Below are 24,075 nucleotides of genomic sequence, written 5' to 3'. Positions count from 1 at the left end.
CGATCAGCGGCATTTCTAACTAAATCCACTTTGGTAATTACGTATTAACGCAACCAGGCCAAAATTCGCATAAATTGCAAAATTTGGCGACCCTACTTACGGCAACCCTACGTGTTATACGTAGTTTTGTAAAAAGAGCATGTGGAGATTCACAAAATTTTCCTGCATTTTCGTGCAAATTTTTGTAATTTATGAGAAAATAGCAGTGTACATGGATAAAGTCAATAGTGTGCGCAATGCCATTTTTGTGCAATTCTGAGATGTTTTTTTAAGTAAAAATAAGTCGACGTGTACATGGTTATGGCGAATACGGTTTTCAATCAGTGCTAAAAGCAATAGCCAAAAGATTTCCGCCGAAAAAATAATTCTGCAACTTATTCAAATTCGAAACCGGAAGGGTTTAATTGCTATTTTATATTTTAAGACAAAATAATATAAAAAACTGCATTAAAAATTATCTGTGATTAATAAATGTACATTTTCTTTCTATTCATACTTTTTTACTCAAACTTACAAATTGCGCCAACCTGGTTGCTATAATACGTATACCTTAACTTTTTGTGCTGCACAAAGTAGATAATGTGCTTTTGATGATATTGTTTTAGCCTGATTTTCATATCTTTATATGGATAAAAAAATGATCGTTACGTTATCGTAGCTTTGACCTCTGCAATATTTAATATTTATATTTAACAAATTTAACTGGTCCACTACTATGGTTTCCAATGATGCGGCAGTATGCAAAGATATCTACAACAGACCAAGAAACGGTTCACATATTGAGTCATTATCTAAAAAAATTACGCAAAATCATAGTGAATCAATATGTGTTAAATATCGTATGGAATACACACGGGCTTTGCTTTCTTAACTTCAGTTTTAAAAGTGATAATGTTTTTACTAACAATTTCAATTAATTCATCACATACTGTCGATGATAACTAATTTGTTTTCCGTTTTTAAGCCATGCTTTTGTATATGAAATGTTAAAAATTAATCAGATTGAACTAGAAAATCCAGTGTAGTTCCACTGAATCCAAATGATAATCTGAATCTCTATCACCATGAATGTAAAATGTGTTTCCTCAAAATTTTTACTGTTGCAGTCACTCTTTGAAAGACTTTCTCCAATATTTCGTTCTTCCAAAATAAAAAAATTTCAATGTATATATCAACACGACAGTTGCAGAATTCTTGCTACGAATGTTATAGAATTCTTGTGATCCACTTATTTATGTCAGGAGTTGACCAACACTTTTCCTGTCTTCAGTGAAAAACTATCTTGATGAAAGAAAAAAATTATATTAAACTTAATTTACTTTTATTGCTGTAAACCGACCAGGATATAACAATGGTACTAAATGCTTCCAGATCTATTTTTTTAATAAATTTGTAGTGTTTTTTATTCTTTTCTGAGTAATAACAACAAAAATAGCACGATAGTGGTTAGACGTATTCATTTCTGTTTCAACATAAGTTCAGTTAAAGATGGGGACTCGATACCCCAAACTCAATGAAATAAACGATTTTTCAATTTTTTGCTGGAAAAGTACCTTAATACCCTTACTACACTGAAGAGAAATTTTGAAATGATCTGACGATAATAAGTGCTATAAAAATGTTTTTAAAAATTTTGACACCCCTTTAAATGCCACACCCCCCTCAGTGTTTATTTTTTTTACTTCTTAATTTTTTCAGTAACTTACTAAAAATCAGTGTAAATGAAAAGGAGTGTAATTAAATATGACTCCAACTATAAAAAAATTGTTTATGTGTATATACTGATTTATTTAAAACAAATTAAAGTTGGAAAAAAAAATTGTTTCACCTTTAAACTGGCAAGTTTATATATTTATACTGAGCTCAGGAAATATTTTTATGTGTATCATCAGTCAACTTTGCTATGCTTATTAAAAAATTGAAATTATCTGTGATTAGATACGAACAGAAAGAGATGGTGTAATGAGATAGTGTTTCTGACTGTAGCATTACTGAAATAGTGCAGGAACCAACATTAAACTCTTTAATTAAAATGCACATAAATTAATTTAAAATGTGATTTATATACGAGAACAAATGGCTAAAATAAGAGAAGAAATCTCATAAGCTGCTGAGTGGTTTTAAATAAAATGTTTTATGTCTTAAAATTCCAAATTTTGCTTTTTAAAAAAAATGAATAAAACGACAAATTAATATTATTAATAATGATAATAAGCATTTTAAAAATATATTATAATTAATTCATGCATTAAAATTGTTTTGAGCGTGTTTTAGTAAACAAAAATAGGTAAAGAAAATTTCTACTTTCGTTTCATGATTTTTTTTTTTTTTTGCAATATTTCTAGCCAGATAAGGTAAAAGCTTGTAATTTATGTTCATATTAATCAATTGAGGAGTACTAAGTTTTACTTGATATATACATGTATTTAAATTCAGTAATAAAATTTTAAAAAAAATTGAAATTATTTAATGACCATCAGACAGTTTACATTCTTTAAACTGCGTTTTCTCAGTTTGCAATTTTTCAATATATCCTTTTACTTAAAGTCCTAAAACTTGTTCAAATATGGACCAAATTATTTAATAATTTTATTGCTTATTTAAAATTATATACTTAATAGAATCAAGTATGGGTTTTAAAAAATAGTGAAAAGAAAAATTATTGGAAGTGAAAATGTCACTGAAATCATATTTTTTTAAAGTTTTTTATATAAAAATGAGCTTTTTATTTTTTCTCAGAAACTTCATTAATTGCAGAATCGATCCTTAAAGTTATTAAGAACACTATTATAAACACAATAAAAAATTTGAAGCAAAAATATTGAAAATTGTGGAAGAAGACAGAATTTTTAATTGTTGAATTTAAAAAAAAAATTAAATTAAAAAATAGCAATTTTTTTTTCAGCTTAAAAACGTTTTGTCTCATAAAACCACTTAATATTATTCATAAAAAGTAGATAAAAGTTCTTAAATAAAAAAAAATCATTCAAAAGGTGCCGAGTCCCCTTTGAGCCAACAAGCCAAATCAGTTTTAATATCGCTGAAAATTCCTCAAGTAAGGCATTTTTTTCTCATGACATTCACTCTACCAAAAGAAATTATCTAAATTTAGAATATTGCTTTTGGCTGGATAAATTTTTCTTTTTCTAATTTCATAAGTACGAAGTCGAAATCTATTAGCGGCAGTGGAAGTTCTGAAATGAGTGTGAAGTTTCAGAAAAAGGCATTAAGACACTTTAAGGGGAATATTCGTCCATCCACTGCTAATTTCCAAACGAAGTTTTCAAGCAAACAAATTTTAAAGATCACCTAATAAGCATCTTAATAAAACTCATAGCAATGCTGATTCTAAAATGTGTGGAATCTTTTCGCATTTCAATGTTATAGGTGAAAGCTGTATGTGCTTTCCACATGTTTTGCAATTCTCAAATTCTATTGAGGAAAATAACCGCAAAGAATTTCATAGAGAACGGCATCTATTAAGTGCCGTGGAAAAAAGTTTTCGAAAAACTGCAAGAGAAGAAATTGTTTCGCGATTTCACAATATTAGTTAAAGCTGTATTGTACTTTCCTCATTCGTCAACAGCAACTGAAAGATTCTTTCCAGCTATGGAGAATGAATAAAAAAATGAAATACGAAATCACTCGCAGATTGACTCTTTTGATTAAGAAAAAATTAGTATTCATCAGCGACAAGTTTGTATAATTTTATAAGAAATAATTGAGCTAAATATGCTGTTAATAATGAATAAATACTTCAAGCCTTTCTCTGATACTTCTGATTATCCCGCATCTCTACGAAAATAAGCATTGGCGACTTTATGAATCTGCGTTAAACCTTTGTTTGACTATCTTTACTGTCATGTGCATTATTCTTTTCATTAACACTAATAAATTGAAGCATTTTATAAGAAACAATGCACTTATAAATAATTAACAGAGAAGCATGTATTTTCGAAATTATGCCAAAAATTCGGCAAATCTATTGAAATTTAGACCTGAGGGTGTGAATAATCAGAAAGCACCTTTTTTGTTTATATATATACTACTTATATTCCGTTTATATATTACAAATATAACTAGCATATTAAATAAAGGATATATCTATATGTAAACTGCATATAAATAACTACGGTGTGTACATGTAAACAGAAAAATTAAACAGCAGAAAATGCTTAAGCTTTCTAGGTGACTACAGTGAGGTAAGTATTTTTCGGAAATATGTTAATTTAGATGGTTTACGTTGAGCTTATCTATGCTAAGAAAATATTGTAAAATATCCTAAAGGACAGCGAAAGAAAACAAATACTCATCACTTTTACCTTTCAGTTCTATACCTTGTTGAACAAAAATAAGTACAAAATACTTCTGCTGTGAGGTCACTCTGGCACCGACTATTCTCTTTTCACTGTTTAATTTTATACAAATAGGTTTTCTTGGTACTTTAGTATTATCGCAACCACTTGCGTAATTTGGCGAATTTTTTTGAAGAAAAATAATGTTGGTGTGTTAAGTTATGGCAAAGCGCACGAGGGCTATCTGTCTAAGGGGAGGGATGCCTTCGTGGAGGACTTTCTAAGGGAAACTGGCTCGTATACACGTTACAGATGGAGAAAACCACGAAAACGCCCATCCAGCCAGCCCGTTCGCGGGATTCGAACCTCGGACCGAACTACCAGTGTTCAGCTACTTTACCGCTCGGCCGCTGGTGGGCCGAAGAAAAAGAATAGTAATTTTAAATCGGAGAACGTTATTCATTTCATATCAAGCATGTTATTAGGTACATATTTTAATTTTAGTTCGATATTTACCACGGAAACAATTTATAAAACTACTTAAAAGTTGTAAATCCCGCATGCCATTAACTACCATAGTCTTACTGGTCATTTCTAACTCTTCCAAGCAAAATTTAACACTTGTTAATTCCTTACTCCAACAGTACACAAAATTTGACTGCTGTAGTATATGGCAGACGACTATTCTGGGACTCAAGCACTGCTTCTAATGCCGAGGTGCTCGTTACACTTTTTCACGTTGCATTTCCAAAAAGGTTTTCCAAAATACATCACCATCAAATGTGAATCTGAAAATTCCGTCTCTGCGGCAACATATATTTCTGTAAAAATTTCACAGAAGGTGCGTATTTAAAAATTCAGCTGGAGACAAAAATATGGCAATTTGCCTTTACAGTTTCTAATACAACCAAAATAGCATGTACGAAAATAGTGAATTTACTTATTCAAACTTACAGTTATCGATATTGTTACCTGAAGAATTGTTTTGCGCATGGTTGCCTCAATACCAAAGTACCTTTTTTAACGATTCTAATTTTCTTCTCAAACTGTAGCACTTACATATGATTTAATCTATTCACATTTGACAGCGATCTGGTTTTAATAATAAAATCTTACATAATCGAAGTTAAATGTTTGGCCACATTGATATATCACAGTTTTGGAGAAGACAAACATTTTTGCTTGTTTTTACTTTCCCGTATGCTTCTTGTATTTTTGTTATTGTTGCTAATCTAGATTTCTTTTAGCAACTTTTCTTCATTGATAGAAATTACTGATGCTCATCTTATTCCTTTCGCTTAATATTTTAATAAATCATTATGTTGTTAATCTTCAATTTTGTTTCTCCCTTCCACTTTCTTTTATTATATAACGATACAGAAATTCAGTTTTTTTCTCTTCATTTGTTATAAAATACTTAGCCAATGGATCTTGTTTTTTAAATTTTTTTTACTTACGAAAGATCATGTTTGGTTGGTTTATTTGATTACGGAAAAACACGTTGAGGCTAGAAGGAAGGATGCCTTCATGAAGGACTTTTTGTAAAAAACTGACTAATATCCATGTTATATATGGGAAAACCGAGGGGGGGAACCCCATGTAATCTTTTTCTGGATAACGATGGATTTATGGAAACTATGAAAAAAAAACTCTTTCATATGGAATAGAACCCAGGTCGAACTACCACTGTCAGCAACTTTACCTCTCGGCCTCTGGAGAGGGCACTTTTTTGCTGTAGCACAATACATATAAAAAGCTTTTTCTGTAGAAAGATACATGAGCTAACTTGATACTTCCAACATACGTTCCTCATCAGCTCATTTAAGTTGTGATAATTTTTTTCTAAATATGAGAAATATCTTATATTTAGTTACTTCAAAATATACAGAAGGAAATAGAACGCCAGGCTTTTAAAAACCTTCTACTGACAACACTTACTTTAGAAACAGGAGTACCGTTATAAGAAAAACATAATAAGCAACGTTGGCGCATATATCTCGCTATATAAAAAATTGCGTTTGTTGCCCTATAACGCAACAGAGCCAAATACACTTTTATTAAGGTTTAGAAGGACTTGTGCTAAATATTTGAAAAGATGGTTTCACGTTCATTTCCAGAACTCAAGCACTGCGTTGAAATCACAAAACACGGCTATTAATTTCCACAGACACACGTTCAGTCACTTAAACTAGTTCTTTGCAGAACCCTTCAATAAACTACATTACTGTTAAATGATGAACCACAAATATTTGCATCCAGAGAAACATAGGCCATTGTCCAAAATAAATAGGGTTAAAAGATTCTTGAGAGAAGTTTCCTTTTAATTTCTATTGTGCCCAAAAGAGAACAAGCAATTGTTGAGGCCATAACTTTAGTTCATTGTTTTCGATTTTTACAAGATCTCGATGCTAATCTGGTGTTTCGCAATTTAATACATGACCGAACATCGCATTTTAAGGTGAAGCATTCCAGCAGAGCGTGCTGAGAAACCTCAAATTGGGACAATTCGAACGAGTTGAAGTTTATGTTTCTCGTTAGACGATTATTATCTACAGTCGTTAAACAATTTCCTTGGAAAATAAGTAAACAAACAATGTGCAATAAACTTATATGTATTTACTTATTGATATGCAAAATGTTATTGTATTCATTCCGAAAAAGTATAGTATAGTTAAAAAATAATAATTCATTTATTCTTAGTTACGAGAACCTTGCTGTCAGTTTATATCTTATCATGCGTTGCGTATTGGTTTGTCTACAACACTGAATTCCACGTTAATTAATTCTAAGCCATTTTGCTTCAGTATTGTAATCCGTATTGCAATGCTAGTATATATTACAATACGGATTATTTTTCTTTTAAGATGATACTATTTATGTTACAGAAGCACAGCGTTTTTAATCCTGGACTGCGTTTTCACGTTTTCTCCACATACAACCTTAACAAAATATCAAGCTATTTTAAAAATCTGTATTTTATCATCTGTATTTCTTCTACAGTTAAGCAATTGTTATAAAGTTTTGAGAAAAAAAAAAAACTCGTTTTTAGTGGAATTGTAAATGGGATTCTTTATCAACCTAGGAATTTTATATTAGAATATATTCGTTACGACTGCCACATAACCTATATTAGAACAGACGTTTTTATAATTCCTGAGAAAGTAAATAATACTTTCTTAAATCTGGAATAGCTACGGAAATCTGGCATTCAAGAGTGGATACATGAAGCAGTGTGTAAGTAATCGTTAGTCGTAAGTCTGCAAACTTTATCAACATAGATTGCATGATACATTAAAAAAATAAAACTCTTACATTCTTCTTAAAATCTTTCTGCATTATTATTATTTTTGCGCTATTCTTTTTAAGAAGTATCTGCTTAAAAAACATCACAGAATTGCAGAGACCTGGCATCGCGCAAACCTCGGCAACAGTGGCTATCTACCAAACGCATCTTCTCGTTATTCCCTTCATTTTTACAACGAATTCTGTATTCGTGCAGAAATTTTACTGCATAGCCTTTCATTGCTGGCAAATTCCACATGCCCATAATTTAAAATTAAGTAAGCCAAAAATATTACTGTTTCTTTATAAAAACCTTCTTCGACTAGATCATCGAGTCGACTTCTTCGAACTTCGACTACATCATAAAGAATGCATATGAAAATGGCGACGTTGCTCGATTAAATGATTGTTATGAGCATGGTTGCCTGAAGAATGATTATACTCATGACTGCTAAAGTTTGCCACATTCTGAAAATTTGACCACTTTACCTAAGGTGGTTGTAATAACACGCAAGTACCAAAATGATCACATTTTACGTCACCATTGTGACACAAATAGGGTGCATTCGACATTTTTATCTTAGTCATTCCCTCAAGAAATCAGATATTTAACCTCCATTAGCTTAGTGAATAAGACAGCTAAAGATCCGGTATGGTGTATTAGCTTACAGTGTTTGATTCGGGTTGGAATACCAGCGAATATGTAACAAGAATATAGGCATTTTCTCTCAGCATTTCACAAAGGCTTCCTTGTATGCTTTACCACCATATTTTGCAGAATGTTTTAATAGACTGTTATGTGTGTTAAAGGTAGCTCTCGCGTTCAATAAGCTGTTAGTAAAGCTTTTGAGGTACTTTATTAATTTAAGGCAATATTATATAAGAATTTCCGGCAGTATGGGAGGCTTTTATCCCTAATTTCGGCGCTGTGCGATAGCCAACCGTATTTAATTGAAATATATAATTAAAAAAATATAAAAATAATAGATAAATTTAATACCATTTTACAATATTCGTTCTTGCGTGTATTATTTTAAAAACTTTAATTATTTCTTATATAAATGTTTATTTTTTATTTCAGCATTTCTTACATGTTTATCTCAATAATACTGCATCATTTTTTTATTTGCCGACAATTAGGCCGCTAATCGCATACTTTAAATACTTTTACCAATAATTTATTCTAAGCCGCTAATTTATTCTAAGCCATGCAAGTAATGGGTTAATCTAGCTCTTCAATTACAGCAATAATAATAATAATAATGACACGCACAGATTTCGTACCTAAAACATTACTTTGTAAATTCACCCCCAAAAATTTTTTTTAAAAGTTGTAAAAGTGTGGAAATTGCAGACATAAAAAGACTAAACATTTTAGGTCAAGGAAATATCGAGAACAGTAATTCATAATTTTAAAACAGAGTTCTTTAACTTTCTGTTTATCATTTTATCAAGAGGAATGTTAAGTATTTTAATTATGAGAAAATTATAAATATGCTCATTCACAGTACGATAATAAGCTTAAAGTAAACAGTCTTCTTCAGGAAACCTTTGTATCATGCCTTCATACTTTTAGACTTAAACTAATATTAAAATAATTTGGCATTAATAATTAACAGTGGGAAATTGGGGGGGATTTCAGTATTTGATAGTATAACGCAAACTAATTCCGGAAGAAGCAAATTTTAAACAAAATCACTTCAGTCAAAAAAAAACCTCTGTAAACAGCACACGTCTTGCAGCAAATCATAAAAAGCTTACTTACCGAGTAGCTCATCCACTTGCAGTGAAACACAAATTTAATTCCTCTTTAATAAAACAAAGCTGTTAGAATACGTAAACACACACGATTAAATTCACATTTTAATAAAAAAATGTCAAACTTGCTACCTGGATTTTACGGAAAATTTAGATTGAAACCAGTGGCTTATCAAAGCTCAGGAGCCCATCGTTGCCAAATGAGGGGATCAAAATTTCATTTTTAATTAGAGGTAGAACCTCAACGTTTCTTGGGGTGATAAGGCTTATTTTCCGAGAGTGCTATCATCACCATCGCTCATTTTTCCAATGTTTTTCAAGTAGTAATTCACAAGAACTATGCTAAAACCAGTTTCTTAAAATATAAACGCAAAATATCAAGTAAGACAGATTTTTCTATCAGTAAACATAGCTAGTTCATCGTATAAAAATTCTTTAATGAGATAACGAGAAAATATATTTACAAACATCTGCTTCAGCTACAAGTAAAACAATGGCATTTCTATTCTAGTACTCCTTCTACAATCAGTATTATATTTTCAACTCATTAAAGGTATACTGAATTTCACATAAGAAAATATTTTCGTAATCCGCTTGGTCGTATATGATAATCCAAGAAAACAAGTACTGTAAATATTTAGACTAAATATATACTAGCATTAAAACTAACATCGATACAGTAATTGCTTTCTTCGGTAACTTTTTTTTTCATTTGTGGAAATGATTTTCTATACCCAAAAAGATTTTAATTGCTTTAATGCCACTTTGCCATTTAAGAAACCGTGAAGAAACATTTTACGGGTAAGGGCATCACTGAAATATAAACCCAATAAATATATGTATATATAGTATATAAAAAAATATTAGGAATTAGAATGTAGTCCAAGTTCAATTTATAAAACAAATAGGTTAAAAATTAGAATAATTTTTTTAAACCCGTCCTGCGCTATAGCTGCAGGATTGGAGTAGAGTAAGCTTAAGCATCTAAATTAATTAGTAAATTGGAATAAAAGCAAGGCAATTCATATATATATATATAAAGCATCGATGACTTTAAAAAATCTCTAATACCATTTTACCATTAACAAAAGTGAGCAGGAAACGTGAAGCATTATGAGTCGATAACATAGCTATTATGTGATGACACTGATTAATTTATTTCAACAAAATCATGAGAAGTGCAGTTATTCAGTTTTCTGCTTAAAATGTTAAAAATGAAAGATATTTCTGTTTAATATATTTTGAAAAACTCTCAATGAAAAGTAGTATAAATAGAAATTTTAAATTCCCTTCACGAAGCTCTCGATTCAAATTTTGCAACGTCTCACATATGATTGATGGCAAGTATATAAAACTAAATATGAAGGCAAATGTTATATATATTTCTAAAATGTTACAAAAATCAAATCTAAAATGCCCTTTCTTCATACAAATAAAGAACGGTGTACTTTTATCTTCGCCCTTTCGAATGTTAAAACATATGCTAAACATATATTTTCAAATGGTAAAATATTCAGAATAAGTATCATTTGACAAGAAAATACTAAGTATCATTTGACAAGAAAATACTAAGTATCATTTGACAAGAAAATACGTTATTTGCATAGTACTGAAAAAAGAACATAGATGCACAACTGGTCACATTCCTGAAACTAATTTATAAATATTTACCATGTTATAATAACGACTGGAGTACCAGGTTTAGGGTTAAGGAAATATACAAGCTAAAGTACAAAACAATAAATAAGGGCTAAACGAAAAATATTTATTGATTTTACTCAAAGTGAAATAACTGCTTAATAAATAGTAACTTCCTCAACTCTTGCATTTTAATTTGCTACTACGGATATAAGTATGCTACACAAATTACTATAAATCATTATAATATAAAATTTACTATTACTCTATAGTTAAAGATTAAAATTTTCTCTTGTAGCCTTTTTAATTTTGAGAATTAAATTTGAATTTCGTTTATTACATTAAACACGAGGTTTGTGTGTCTTGGAAGGATGCTGCTGGATGACAAGGAGTTTATCTAGAGGTCTTACAATATAATCGGGTGGCTCAAGACAAACCGAACCGAGCATGGGAAACTTCACTTGCTTTGGATTTGGTTTATTTTGGGCTATCCGATAATACTGGATAGGATGAGATGATATCCACTCATCAAAAAACGCTCGTCCAAAAATCTCTGATTTCAAATACAAATCATCCATAGTCTGATTGCCCTCGAACTCCACAGAGTTTATGCTAAGCCTAATAAAAATACTAAATATTTTATTGAAATCTCGGAAGAAATGTTTCTCCAGTAACGGCGTCAGATTTTTCTCCCTCGTTATCGCATGCCTTCGTCTTGTAATTCGAAAATACGTCTGGCTAGGAATCGGAACATCAGAGTCCTGGAGAAGGCATTGTGAATTTCATTAATTTTCTTCGATAAATTCTAAATGACTGTACATCTGATGCTCAAATTAATTCGTCACCACTAGGATTTGGTGATTGGCGATCCTCCCTAGACGCTAATTTAAGATGGGAAGAATGTAATGTTTCTCTTTCTCCTTAGCGCTTGCCTGCTGTTGTTGTGACTTATCTCACTTGTCTGACAATAACATCAGACCCAGCCCACGAAATTCATCGCGGCAAGAAGGGCAAGATTGCTCCTGTCGTTGGCAAGAGTCTTGAACACCATACAGGTGACAGTACGATTTTACTCAGTTCCGCCCGCAATTTCAATGGATAGCACCCCGTAGGAACGAGTCCGAGGGTATCCCACCCCTCTTCCCTTATCAGCAACCTCCCGAGAGGACTTTCGGCTCGCTGCATATTTAGAGTGCCCTCATGCCTTCTCCGGGATTCGAATCAAGGCCCTTCGATACAGCAATTAGAGTCACTAACTACTATCCCGGTTAGCCGGCACTACGTGTCTTCGTGTTGTGACAGAAAAGCACGTCCGGCCAGCAATCGGAAGGTCTGGATTTCGAATTCTGGCAAGGGCATAGCCTATTTTTCCTATTTTCTGCTTCGAAATATCTAATGACTCTACAACAGTAACTGATGTTAACTATTAGACACCATTGATGCTATCATATTAATGACTGTAGTAACAGCTGATGTAAAGAAGCAAATTTTTCGTTCAAACGAAGACATCTGTGACTGCCTTAGCCACGAACAAAAATAATTTGAATTTAAAAATCTAGTGTACATAATGTGAAATTCACCTTACATTTAATATAATGCATTTATCTGCTTTGTTTTCTGGAAATCAGGAAACACGAAAAATCAATTTGCCTTCGCCAGGATTCGAATTCCGGATCTTTTGATTGCTTATCGGAAGTCTACTAAATACACCATGACAGCACGCAGTGGGAAAACGAAAAGGCCTTTTAGTTTTATGAAAGATATTATTGAAAAATATATGATATTATTCTAAAAATGTGATGTAAGCCTATACATTACATACGTACTTTATGAATAAAAATATTACTAATCTCTATAGGGAGGCAAAATAATGCATCTGCAATCACTATTAATTTTTCTTTTGTTTTCGTTCAAAATCTAAAGTAAATCTCGATATCTAACATATTGCTGGGACTTAGCATGTTGCATTGAGCACCTTACAAGCGACAGTACGACTTTGACCAGCTCTGTCCCATTTTTCAAGGGGAATCCTCCGGGAGATCGATTTTCCACTCCTAATCCTCTAGCACCAAACTACTCGAGAGTACTGGCTATTTTTTTAAATGACCTAATGCCGCAAATACACGATACGCTGACAAGCATCTAAGCCTTCTGTAGAATTCAAATCCCTTACCGAGCGCTACGGCAGGTAGTATTCCGAACAGGACGGCCGATGTCTGACATGAATTCAGTATGATCATAAATACAATTCAAATACCTTAAACTCTGCATCCGGAAGCATTATATCTGTGAATCCTGAAACATCACATACCCATACGCTGAAATTTACGAAGCAATCAGGCAAAAATGTCCTTTAAATCTTGTACCGTACACGGAACGATGCAATCAAGGCGAATATTATGAAGTAGGTAACAACGCTTCAAGGATAATTATCTACGGCTTTTTGTCACAGTATACATTTCATTGAAATGAAAGCTATGAAATAGACTCATCAAAACTCCTCAGACGAAGAGTTACGTCCATAATATCAATGAGGAGAAAGTAATGAAATGGCCATATAGATACAGTCCTGTTAAATCTATACCGACATACATCCGAAATGAAACACATAACAGAAAGTCATAAAATACAAGATAAAACTTATAACTCTCATTCTGAATTTGCATATTTATTCGTTGAGCGCTAACTTCCTAAATAGTTATGTTTTTCGCAAACGGGTGACCCGGCATAGCTAATGTGGACGAGACGGTGAAGAATACCAAGCACCGCATTGCCCTTAATCTGGGCGCGAATGCTCTGGGCTCTCTCTTTTCGTGCATCGTAAATCTCCCAATTCAATCCACACAAACAAACATTGCTGAGTAGGGATGTTCTGTCATCGTGTTAGAGGAAATCTAGCTTTTGTGGATATTTTTGTTACCGGAACGAAACAAGTGTATGATTGAACACAGCAGAAAAATAAATATACGTGTTCATTCGACAGTTTAGGATCAGAATTCTTTATCGGAAACCGGAATCAACGTGCAAATCCAGTGTTTTCCTAATACGAAAATGTACTTTGGTTCCCCAAAACACAAGCAAACCATTACAATAGTTGATGCGAAAATCTCTAAACAAAGGGCTACACTAAATATCTAGCCGTCACCTTTTATTCACATTTATCACCATTTATTCATTTTTAAATATTTTTAATATCTTGAAGAAGAGTCTTATATCGGATTCATTTTCCAATATTTTTGGAATCCTATAACCTATCGCCCTCTAAATCGATAGCACTTTCAGTCAAAATTTACTCCAAACTAGGTCACCTTTTTTTAGCAACAGAAGTGTTATTAATCTCGATCCCGACTTTCTTTGTGTGTATCACTTTTCAGATAAAAGGGTATTGTCACCCAATGATATCGCAATGGATTATTGTTAAAGAAATATGACAGCGGATATAAAAAGATTAATAGTTACACTTAATATTGTATCAGGAATTCTAAAGCATACACTGCTTTTAAAAATATTTTGATTTTACTATTGAATTTTAAGGAGCGCAAGTGAAAAGAAATTGGTATGTAACTATAAAATTAAAAAGGAAAAAAATGTGTTAGCCGACAGAATCCAACGGCAGACTGATAAATTGCGAGCTCAAGAATATCATAAAAAGTCTCCTGGAATCTGAATTCTCTCAAATTTTCTATTCTTTTTGTTTTGTTTCGTTTTTTTTTTCGGGGGGGGATGTTTTCAATTTTTCATTTCTATGTTTCTTTTCCAAAACGCCAATGTTTTACTGCAAGTAAAAATGTTGTGACTTATCTCATTTGTCTGAAAGTGACATCAGAACAAGCCCACGAAATTTATCGCGGCAAGAAGTGCAAGATTGCGCCGGTCGTTGGCAAGAGCCTTGAGCATCATACAGATGACAATACGACTTTGCTCAGTTGCGCCCCCTATTCTGAAGGAGAGCACGCCGGGGGGGGGGGGACGGCGTGCTCTCCTTCAGAATAGAGTTCTTTCAGAATATAATTTTTTCCTTACACCTTTTTCTCTACCACTAACTTCTCGAGAGAGTTTTCGGCTCGTCGCATATTTAGAGTGCTCGCATGCCGCACAGACACTATGCATTTACAAGCATCCATGCCTTCTCCGGGATTTGAATCCGGGCCATTCGATATCGCATTAGGCTCCCCAAACCACTATACCGTCTCGGCGGGACAGGTAAAAATTCATTACGCTGCCTAATGAATGAGTGCTTTTACTCTATACTGTGTCGCTAAATAAAATACTTCACACAGAATGTTCGAAGAAGGTGGCTAGAGATTTTAATTTCTTAAATATGATGTTAGACATTCAATTAAAGTGTTTCTCAAAATGAAGTGAAGAACTTTATGAACACAGTTCCAGCGTTCAGCGTGGAAGTATTCTGTAAATATCGAATCTAATTTTTTATACAATCTCCGTACTTCAGACCATCCAGAAATAAATCATTGTGCTTTAATAAGTTAAATGGGGGAAAAAAATCTATGTTTACTCGAAAAATTGGCCGAAATATTTTACAACGAATTTATTGTTTTTATTAGAATAATAAAATATATATGATTTTTATTCGAAAAATTCTCCGCGAAGGAATCTTTTTCCTTATATAAACAGCATTCGAATACTTTACAGGCAAAATTTCAGCTTTTCTCCAACATTTTCTGCCACCTCTTTTGTTTTCTGAAGGAAATTTTGAAATATTTTTCACACCATACAGTCTCCTTACAAAGAAATACTACATATGGCTACGAGCGGTAGCATTAGCTTCGTCAATAAATTGCAGCTGTAATAATGTAAGGGTCATAAGCAATACTATTTTGAGAAAAGAATTTTTTTGAGGATATGCTTATTTTATTCAACTTATTAACAACATTTTTACACTTTTCCTTTTCCTAAAGAAAGAAAAGTCAAAGGATCATTGCCAAACGAATACCGAGTTTAGTATGAATCGGATCTTGGCTAACAACGAAATTCAAATTCAAGAAAAGAATGAGCGAATATTGTAACCATTCGATTCTTAAAAAAAAAAGTATTGACTCGATCATCAATACAGCACAATTTACGAGCCAACAAATTAAATGGAACTCATTAATTTGGTATATATCAAATTAATGAATTACCTATAACAATAGATAATTCATTAATTTAAGTATGCTGCTTATGTAATTTATATAAATTTATTAAAGTATTATTGAAACATCTGAGGAAGGCCAATGAATATATTGCAAAATGATGAAAGAAATTTTAAAAATATAAATTTTTGATAAACCTCTAAATTTTCGTGGAAACATTTAACAAAACAGATTCTTCCTTTGAAACGCTTTGAATATCACTGATTTGCTATTAGAAATAACGTCTTTAAATAACATTAATCCATCCTGAGTATTTTATATTAAGTTTATAACAAGATTCTACTTTATCAAAGTAAATTTATAGAAGTAAATTATCTGTTGTGCTTCTGTAAAACTTTGATATAAACAAGGCGCCGAGTACATAAAATCATTGAATTCGCGAAGCTTAATTGCACGTTCAATTCGTACTAAACGTTTTCATTCTATGGGATTTTATGTGAATTCCTACCCTGCCTGTGTGTGCACGGTTGAAATGTAAGGCACTCAATGATGTCTAATATTAACGTGGAAGATAATTAAGGGCACTTCTAAAATATTGTAAAATAATGAAATTAGATATACTAATAAATATCAGTAAAATATTTCATATGCCTAGGAAAAAGTTTCTATACTCGTTTCTAATAAACTTCTTCACATAGAGTGTAAAGGTGTATTAATTTTGTTCAATTCAACATTACCAAAAGCCCAAACAATAAAATTTCTGTTGATGCTTATTTACGTACGTACAACGAATTAACAAGACCTTTTCAAGCCATTTGCTTATTCAGTTATCAGTAAGCAACATTTTGCCCTACTGCAGTATAACCAGAGAAATGAGTTATTTAAAAATGCGATTTCGGAATCCTACATAAACAGCTACAATAAGAAAAAATTTCTCATACTTCTTCCAGTTAGTTTTATCATGCTATCAATAAGTGCGAAAATCTCCCGCATTTTGCATATGTAAGAAAAGAAATACCTCACATTATTCCAGTATAGTCATATCATGCAATTAATAAACGTTTCTAAATAAATATGAAAAATTATTGCAGCTTAGAAAGCTTAATATTCTTAAACTTCCAGCATGCTATCAATAAGTATATTGACAAATCATCAGGCTGTCAATAAATATATCCAAAATATAAAAGCTTACTATATGTTACATAGTTAAGAAAACGATATTGGTGCAGTAGAATTATACAGTGTTGTCCAAAAGTAAAAAGTCTGACGAATTTTACTGGAACCGGAAACATATTAATATTTATAATGAGCTATCAACGCATAACACTAAATTTGAAAAAATATTGCATCTTGCGCAGATGAAATATAGTATTCAGAATTATATCAAGCTAGGAATAAATGCCCGTCTATAAATGAGTAACACTATAGCACCCAATATAGATTTGAGAAAAGAAAAATATCTTGACAGTCTTCGATTTATGAATAGTCTCATCATGCTATCAATATGTATATCAAAAATGAAAATCACGCTATCAAAAAATTGTATTCCAACAAATGTGAAATTCGTTGAATCTCACGTAAATATGTATAAAAAAGCTAAAAGAAACAAACATTTAATGAAATAAATATAGCTGCCAAATATCTATATAAATTTTAGAATAGTTTTAAGCGCTTCTAAAGTAAAAAATTCAGAAGCCATGAATATGCACATAACAAATTCGTACATCTGTATCTGTCTGATGTATTTTAAAATTTTTTGAAGATAGAAATTCGAAGCGTGTATTAAGCTTAATTTGCATTCATCCGCAATTATGCACATTTTGTTTTTGCAACTACATCACCCAAAAGCAGCATTTTCTCCCTCCCTCATTTAAGTATATATTATCTTAAAACTAAAAAATAAAAAGCTCGGTAGACTTTTACACCAAGATGCAATTTATCACGTAATCACTAATCACATCACTGTCAAGGTTACTATTGCTCACAAGTAAACCGATTCATTCGGAAGGTCAGTAACTATTACTTTTCTTTGCCACCACTGGAAAACAGTGTCAACACTGCTACTGTTTAATATTATCTGTTTATTTAAAGCCGTATACAGCATAAACCACACGCCAATATGGATACTCACAGTTTTAGGCCAAAAGTTTTATAAAAAGTACAAATGTTTTCGGTGAATAGTTAAAAGATGGTAGAAGATATCGCTGTGTGCGTCAGGAATGCAGGCGCAGTAATTCCCGTGGAATTTTGAAACTGCCGCCATGTTCGTCCGTTATTTAGAGTATTGACAGTCGCTTAGTAACCAAAAATGTACACTCACCTGAAGCTCACTAGGAGCTCCGGATCTTGGGTAGCCACGAATGCAGAAGTGTGAGGCCGTGTTCATCACACACACATCTCTCTCTGTACCAAGGCATGGAGCCTTCTGCTTTGAGTTGAATCGCACTAAAGTGGAAGTTTTACTAACCTGCTTGAGGTTGCCAAACTGTTGTCATCGCCAAAGTCGACAGCGAGACCGTTTTTTTTTTAACTTTTTTCCCCCACGTTGGGTGCTAAGGAAATCTTAGAAATATAGTATGATGGGAAATTGATTCGTGGATAAAGCGTATATTCATTTCGTAATTTTATCCTTGCACAGCATTTGCATGTAGGTTTTAAAAAAGGAATCTCACATGATTTCAAATTGCAATGATAATAAAATATGTTTTTTCATATCTGTTTCATTGTTTTTCAAAAATTTATTAATTTATAATTTTAAAGGTTTTATTGAAATTGGATGGTAAAATACTTAATATAATAATTCCAATGAACATTTTCTCTAACCAGAAAACTTAATAATTTCAGTAAATATTTGGTCTAGGCAGGGTAGAATTCAATAATCAAGGCAATTTTATTCCATTAAAATTATCCCACTACAATTTTTCAAATCAAAATTAAATTTAGAAAATGTACCTCAAAATAAAGTACAGCTTTTTTCGATTTAAAAATTTACTTGCATCGGGAATGCTTGTAAAAAATAATACTAATTTATTTCAGTAATTACTGTTCTAGTGAAACTAGTTTTTAAAATAATTTATTTCAGCAAAAGTAACCGAACATAACTTTTCTTATTCGAGTTTCCTTTAGTCAAAATCATCAATAAGTCGATCTGATATTGAAATAATAAATTTGAAATTGATATCTTTGGTAGCCGAAATTTTTTTTCAGCTCCCTTCGATTTCCGTATATTGAAGTTAGATGTACAAAATTATTTATCATTTATCAAAAATGGTCTTTTTTAGTACTTATTCTTCATCCCTTATTAAAAATTTACCTTTCTTTATTTCTTATTGCTTTTAAATTTTTGAAAGAGGTTAAAACTACTTAAAAGAAAAATTCAACAAAAATTGCATGACATAGGTATAATATTTATAAAAGTGCAGTAGAAATGTATTTAAAACAGAGTATGAACTGCATGTGTATAACCAATAGTATTGACAAATAATTATTAATTGTTTTCCTCATAAAAGTTATACCGTTAAAAGCATTTTTAATTGAAATTTTGGTATTTTCTGACTACCAGGATCCCCACTTTCAGCATTTATTGCAATGCCTTATTTTTGGCGTATTTTGCAGTATAAACGAGACAGCAACTAATCTACGCATGCGCGTACTGCACACGTGGACTTAAAGCTACCATCGACTGTAAAAATGTAAATACTTTATTGACTTTCCCCTCATAAAATTTCTTTATTTTTCACAAAATATTTCTTTTTGTTATTATTTATAAATGGAACGGTACCTATGAGCCTCAAAGGTAGATAAACAAAAATGTTTTGGCAATTCACAAAGTCGCCTATGAGTTGCCGACGCTTTTTTGAGGTTGCTTATAAACAGATCGAAATTTTGCACGAATAAAAAGATTGCAGCAATAGACAGAAACTTCAGAAATAATATAGAAATTTTATATTAGGTCAATACTATACGTGAGAAGTTAAATAAATTAATTAACTAAATTACAGACTTTTGTGAAAAATCTAAAAGATATCAGGCTCACCAGCGACCAAGTGGTAAAGTCCCTGAACACTAGTAGCTCGGCCCGAAAGTTTGAATCTTGACTAACGAGTTGGATGCATGGGCGTTTTCGTGGTTTTCCTCATGTGTAACGTGTATGCGAACTATCCTTTAGAAAGTCCTCCAAGAAGACGGCCTTCCTCTTAGGCAGAAAGCCTTCGAGTGCTTTGCCATAGTTAAATAAAACAAATCAAACCTATCGTGTCTTTCTACTACTCTTAGTGTTACATGAACGCTTTATTACTATCTCTGAACAGGACGAAATCATGCTCTTCTATCGTGAAGATATCTTTTTAAAGCTGAGTTTCTAAATTTAATATTATTGCGGAGACTTTATAAGCCATGTTATTTTTTTAATGTAAGTTAGCACGTTATTTCTTTTGTTGTTTCCTGCACTTTATTTATTTATTATTATTTTTTAATGGCGGGCATTAGCCATTTTAGGCTTTCGCCGCTACTAAAGCCAGAAGTTGTGGTCATTTTACTATGGAGGCACCTAATAGGCAGCCACCTTTACCTTATGAGGAGGCAGACAATTTACATCCATGCCTTTTACGGGATTCGAACCTGGACCTTCGGTATCGTAGTTGGATCCCCTAACTAGTATACCGTCTGGGCGGTATTTTATTTTCTACGTCACCAGAAAATGCAACTTAAGTAAGAAGAATCTGAAGACTGGAGCATTGTAATTTTGATTCGCTCTGCTGGAGTGTTGAGCTGACACTTTGTGTGCTAATTTTTATTTGTAGTACTTGAGAGTGCGTGAGCACAGAAGCCAGGTTTTTACGTTTTAATAACTGAATCGTAAATAATTGAACTATTATTGTATTCTCAGGCCGCAAGGAACAGAAGCTCGGTTTCTGCTAATCATTCTAGTTGTTCAGCTTCATGCTGAAATACTAATTCAAATATTAGTTGATTCTCTATTTTTGTCCGTTACAGTTCGTGCTGTAGGATTCTAGTCAAAGAAGCTACGAAAATTCCTGTAGCAATTTAGCAAGTTACCCTGTGTTTCGATTTTCAGTTACTCTATTACTTCTGCAAGGAAATTTTGTTCAAAGTACATATGCTAAAAGAAAAACAATTGTAAAGAGTTTTAAATAGCGCAGTTTATTAAGTGTAACTAGGTTGCCTAAAATTGGGGTGGGGGGGCATGAAGACATTTATTAACATTTCTCGATTATAAAAATACAGTATAGTTTTTAGCCATGATCTCTCTCAAATTTGGTTTAAATTATATCAGTTTATTTATATCATTTATGAAATTACTTAGGTTTTATCAAGAGGTACGTTACGAAAAACGGTATTTCGTAAACATGTGCTAATAAAAGATGAAAATAAAACGTCTTTCAGTTATTTCATAAACATATACTAATGAAAGATAAACGTAAAACATCTTTCAAATTTACATATACAAATTATTCTTATTCCTTCCTATTCCTTCAAAATTCATTTGAAAACTAGAAATTGACTTTTCATTTTTTTATAATAGCAGATCGATTAGGTTTCCATACCACGTGTGCAACTAGTAATTCGATAGTTTTCGTATGCGAAATGAATTTAAAATGCAAGATATGTTTACTGTCATCGTTTTTGGAGAAAAATTTCCATTATCTTCTGAATTCAATATCAAAGATATTAAAATTTTATTGCGAGATTTAAAACTGCCTTTGATTTCTTTGCAAAAATTCATTTGGAGTTTGGAAATTAATCCAAACTTTTTCCACTGTCAACAACATAATTCCATTATCGAGAATTACCTCTGAACGAGATTTAAAATTAAAACTGATTAAGAAGACAAGTGAAATAATGTAAATGTATCAAATGTTATATTTAAAATCGCCCTTTAATTTAAACAAAAATCTTATGAAAATGATCCTTTTAAGCAAGTTGCAGTTTCGAAGTGTAAGAACGCCTTTATAGACATATAAACTAAAAAAATATAAATAAAAACAATATACACTCGGACTCATCAAATAATAAAAAAAAAAAAAAAAGAAAGAAAGAAACACTCCGGGGAAAGTTTTGGCTGTTTTCTTTTAACCACAATACTGTTACGAAAACCTGAAGTTTCTTGGAACATCGTTTGGTAAACGCTGTTTAAATGGAAATGAACTTAATTGGAAATACTATGTAAAATATTAAATTCAACTTAATTGGAGACACTATGTATAAGGTTCTTAATATAAACATTAGTTTAACCTTCTAGACTGGCTCACTAAACACATAGAAACACAATCGTCCCGGATTTGCATTTCAGTACCAGAACGTTAAGTATATAAATACAACAACGTAAAACAAATAAAGGATTTATTTGAACTTCAACCTTGAAATTACAAAACTAAAACAATTAACAAAATTTAACTTCCTCTATTTGCTGCTGGACAGACACAATAACTCAGATTACTTGTTTACAAATCAAAGTTTAAATTTATCTTACCATCTCGTACCACTAGCTCTCAAAGGCAGACAGTAACAGGTGAGTGTGTCGTGGGAAAGCGGAGATCGCCAATGATTAGATTTAAAACTTACTTTACATATTCTGGCAGAAAAGACGAAAGCAGTGGCGTAGCTAGGGTGGGGCAAGGGGGGACATCTGTCCCCGGGCGCAGCGTCCAAGGGGCGCCAAATTCATGCTACGAAATTTTTTAATGAAACGTTTTATATTCTTGGCACACAGAAAGGGGCGCAAATTCTTCAATTGTCCCCGGGCGCTGGAAACTCTAGCTACGCCCCTGGACGAAAGAGTAGAAATGCAGGAAAGATCCAATGTAAGAAGTAGCGTGTTTATTAAATAAATATGCATTCAGTTAAGGAAGTATTGTATTCCTACATCAAATAGTAATCATGAGCAACAAATAGTAAATATACACAATTCACTTCGGTGTACTATCTACATCGGGGAGACGAAGGTAATAAATAGTTCCTGCGGCGAGATTCCTTTTATGTTTATACTTTCTTTTCTGCTGTCCAACCAGGATAATAGTCAGCGACGCTGAGTGCCGTAACTAAGGGCCGCGTTCCAGATTCCAGAGAAAGCATGGATGTTTGTAAAGGTATAGTGTCTGTGCGGCATGGTGATTTTATATATATTAGGATGGTGATTATATATAAATATTCGGTGAACCATAAGTCATCTTGAGAGGCTTGTGGTAGGAGAAGAGGGGTGGGAGACCGAACTCGTTCCTCCGGCGTGCTCTCCATCAAAACTGGAGGCGGAACTGAGCAAAAGTCGTACTGCCACCTGTTTGGTGCTCAAAGGTCTTCCCAACGACAGGCGCAGTCTTGCACTCTTTACCATGACAAAATTCGTGGACTTGGACTGATGTTACTGTCAGAAAACTGAGCTAAGTCACAACAACAACTTCCTTTTTTACGTTTTATGGTTTTAAAGAAGCGCAGATTAACAGAAGAAGCTGAAAGATTTCATTCGTTAGAAAGCTAACCTCAATAATCAGACACGAATCCCTCAAACACGAACTCTGCATGACACCACTACTGCAGCAGTTTGATTGTTTCAGCAACGTGTTAAAAAGGGTTGCATTTCCCATTTCGGTACAATACAAAACTGAAAAACTTCAGTTCAGGCTAATTTCCTTATGTTTAATACTGGATTTATTTTACAGCCTGATTTAATCCTTGCAGAACTTAAAATGTATTCCATAACAGAATATTGTTTCCGATAACAAAACTTAATGTCACATAATTAAAAATGCCAAGTAACCAGATATGTAAGTCGATAAATTTTCTCTCTATTTTTGAGGAAAAACCAGAAAAAAAGAGAAGCACGGTATTTTTACAAACTGTTAGAGAGATGTAGGATCGTTAAAAAGCATTTGTGCTCTTTAAACAAATAACCGCTTTTTTCTACAGAAAATTAAAAAAATATTTTTAAATGCTTCCGGAAGTTAATTAATTCAAAATTATTTTAAAGGCATAAACATGGTTATTTCTCT

General features: G+C 32.4%; 1 protein-coding gene across 1 annotated transcript in view; it reads right to left on the bottom strand.

Annotated features, from left to right (window-relative positions):
• Positions 1-18,498, bottom strand: part of LOC118200071 (CD151 antigen-like) — a 192,074-nt gene extending 173,576 nt beyond the window's left edge. The window contains exon 1 of the mRNA XM_035371990.2: positions 18,387-18,498. The gene's annotated coding sequence lies outside the window, so the exon portion shown is untranslated. The remainder of the gene's footprint in view (positions 1-18,386) is intronic.
• Positions 18,499-24,075: the final 5,577 nt, after the last annotated feature.

The sequence above is a fragment of the Stegodyphus dumicola genome, chromosome X2 (assembly GCF_044657685.1).
Source record: "Stegodyphus dumicola isolate Sdum_Otavi_A_Nest chromosome X2, ASM4465768v1".
Taxonomy (NCBI): Eukaryota; Metazoa; Arthropoda; class Arachnida; order Araneae; family Eresidae; genus Stegodyphus; species Stegodyphus dumicola.
This window is presented reverse-complemented; position numbering and strand designations above follow the sequence as displayed.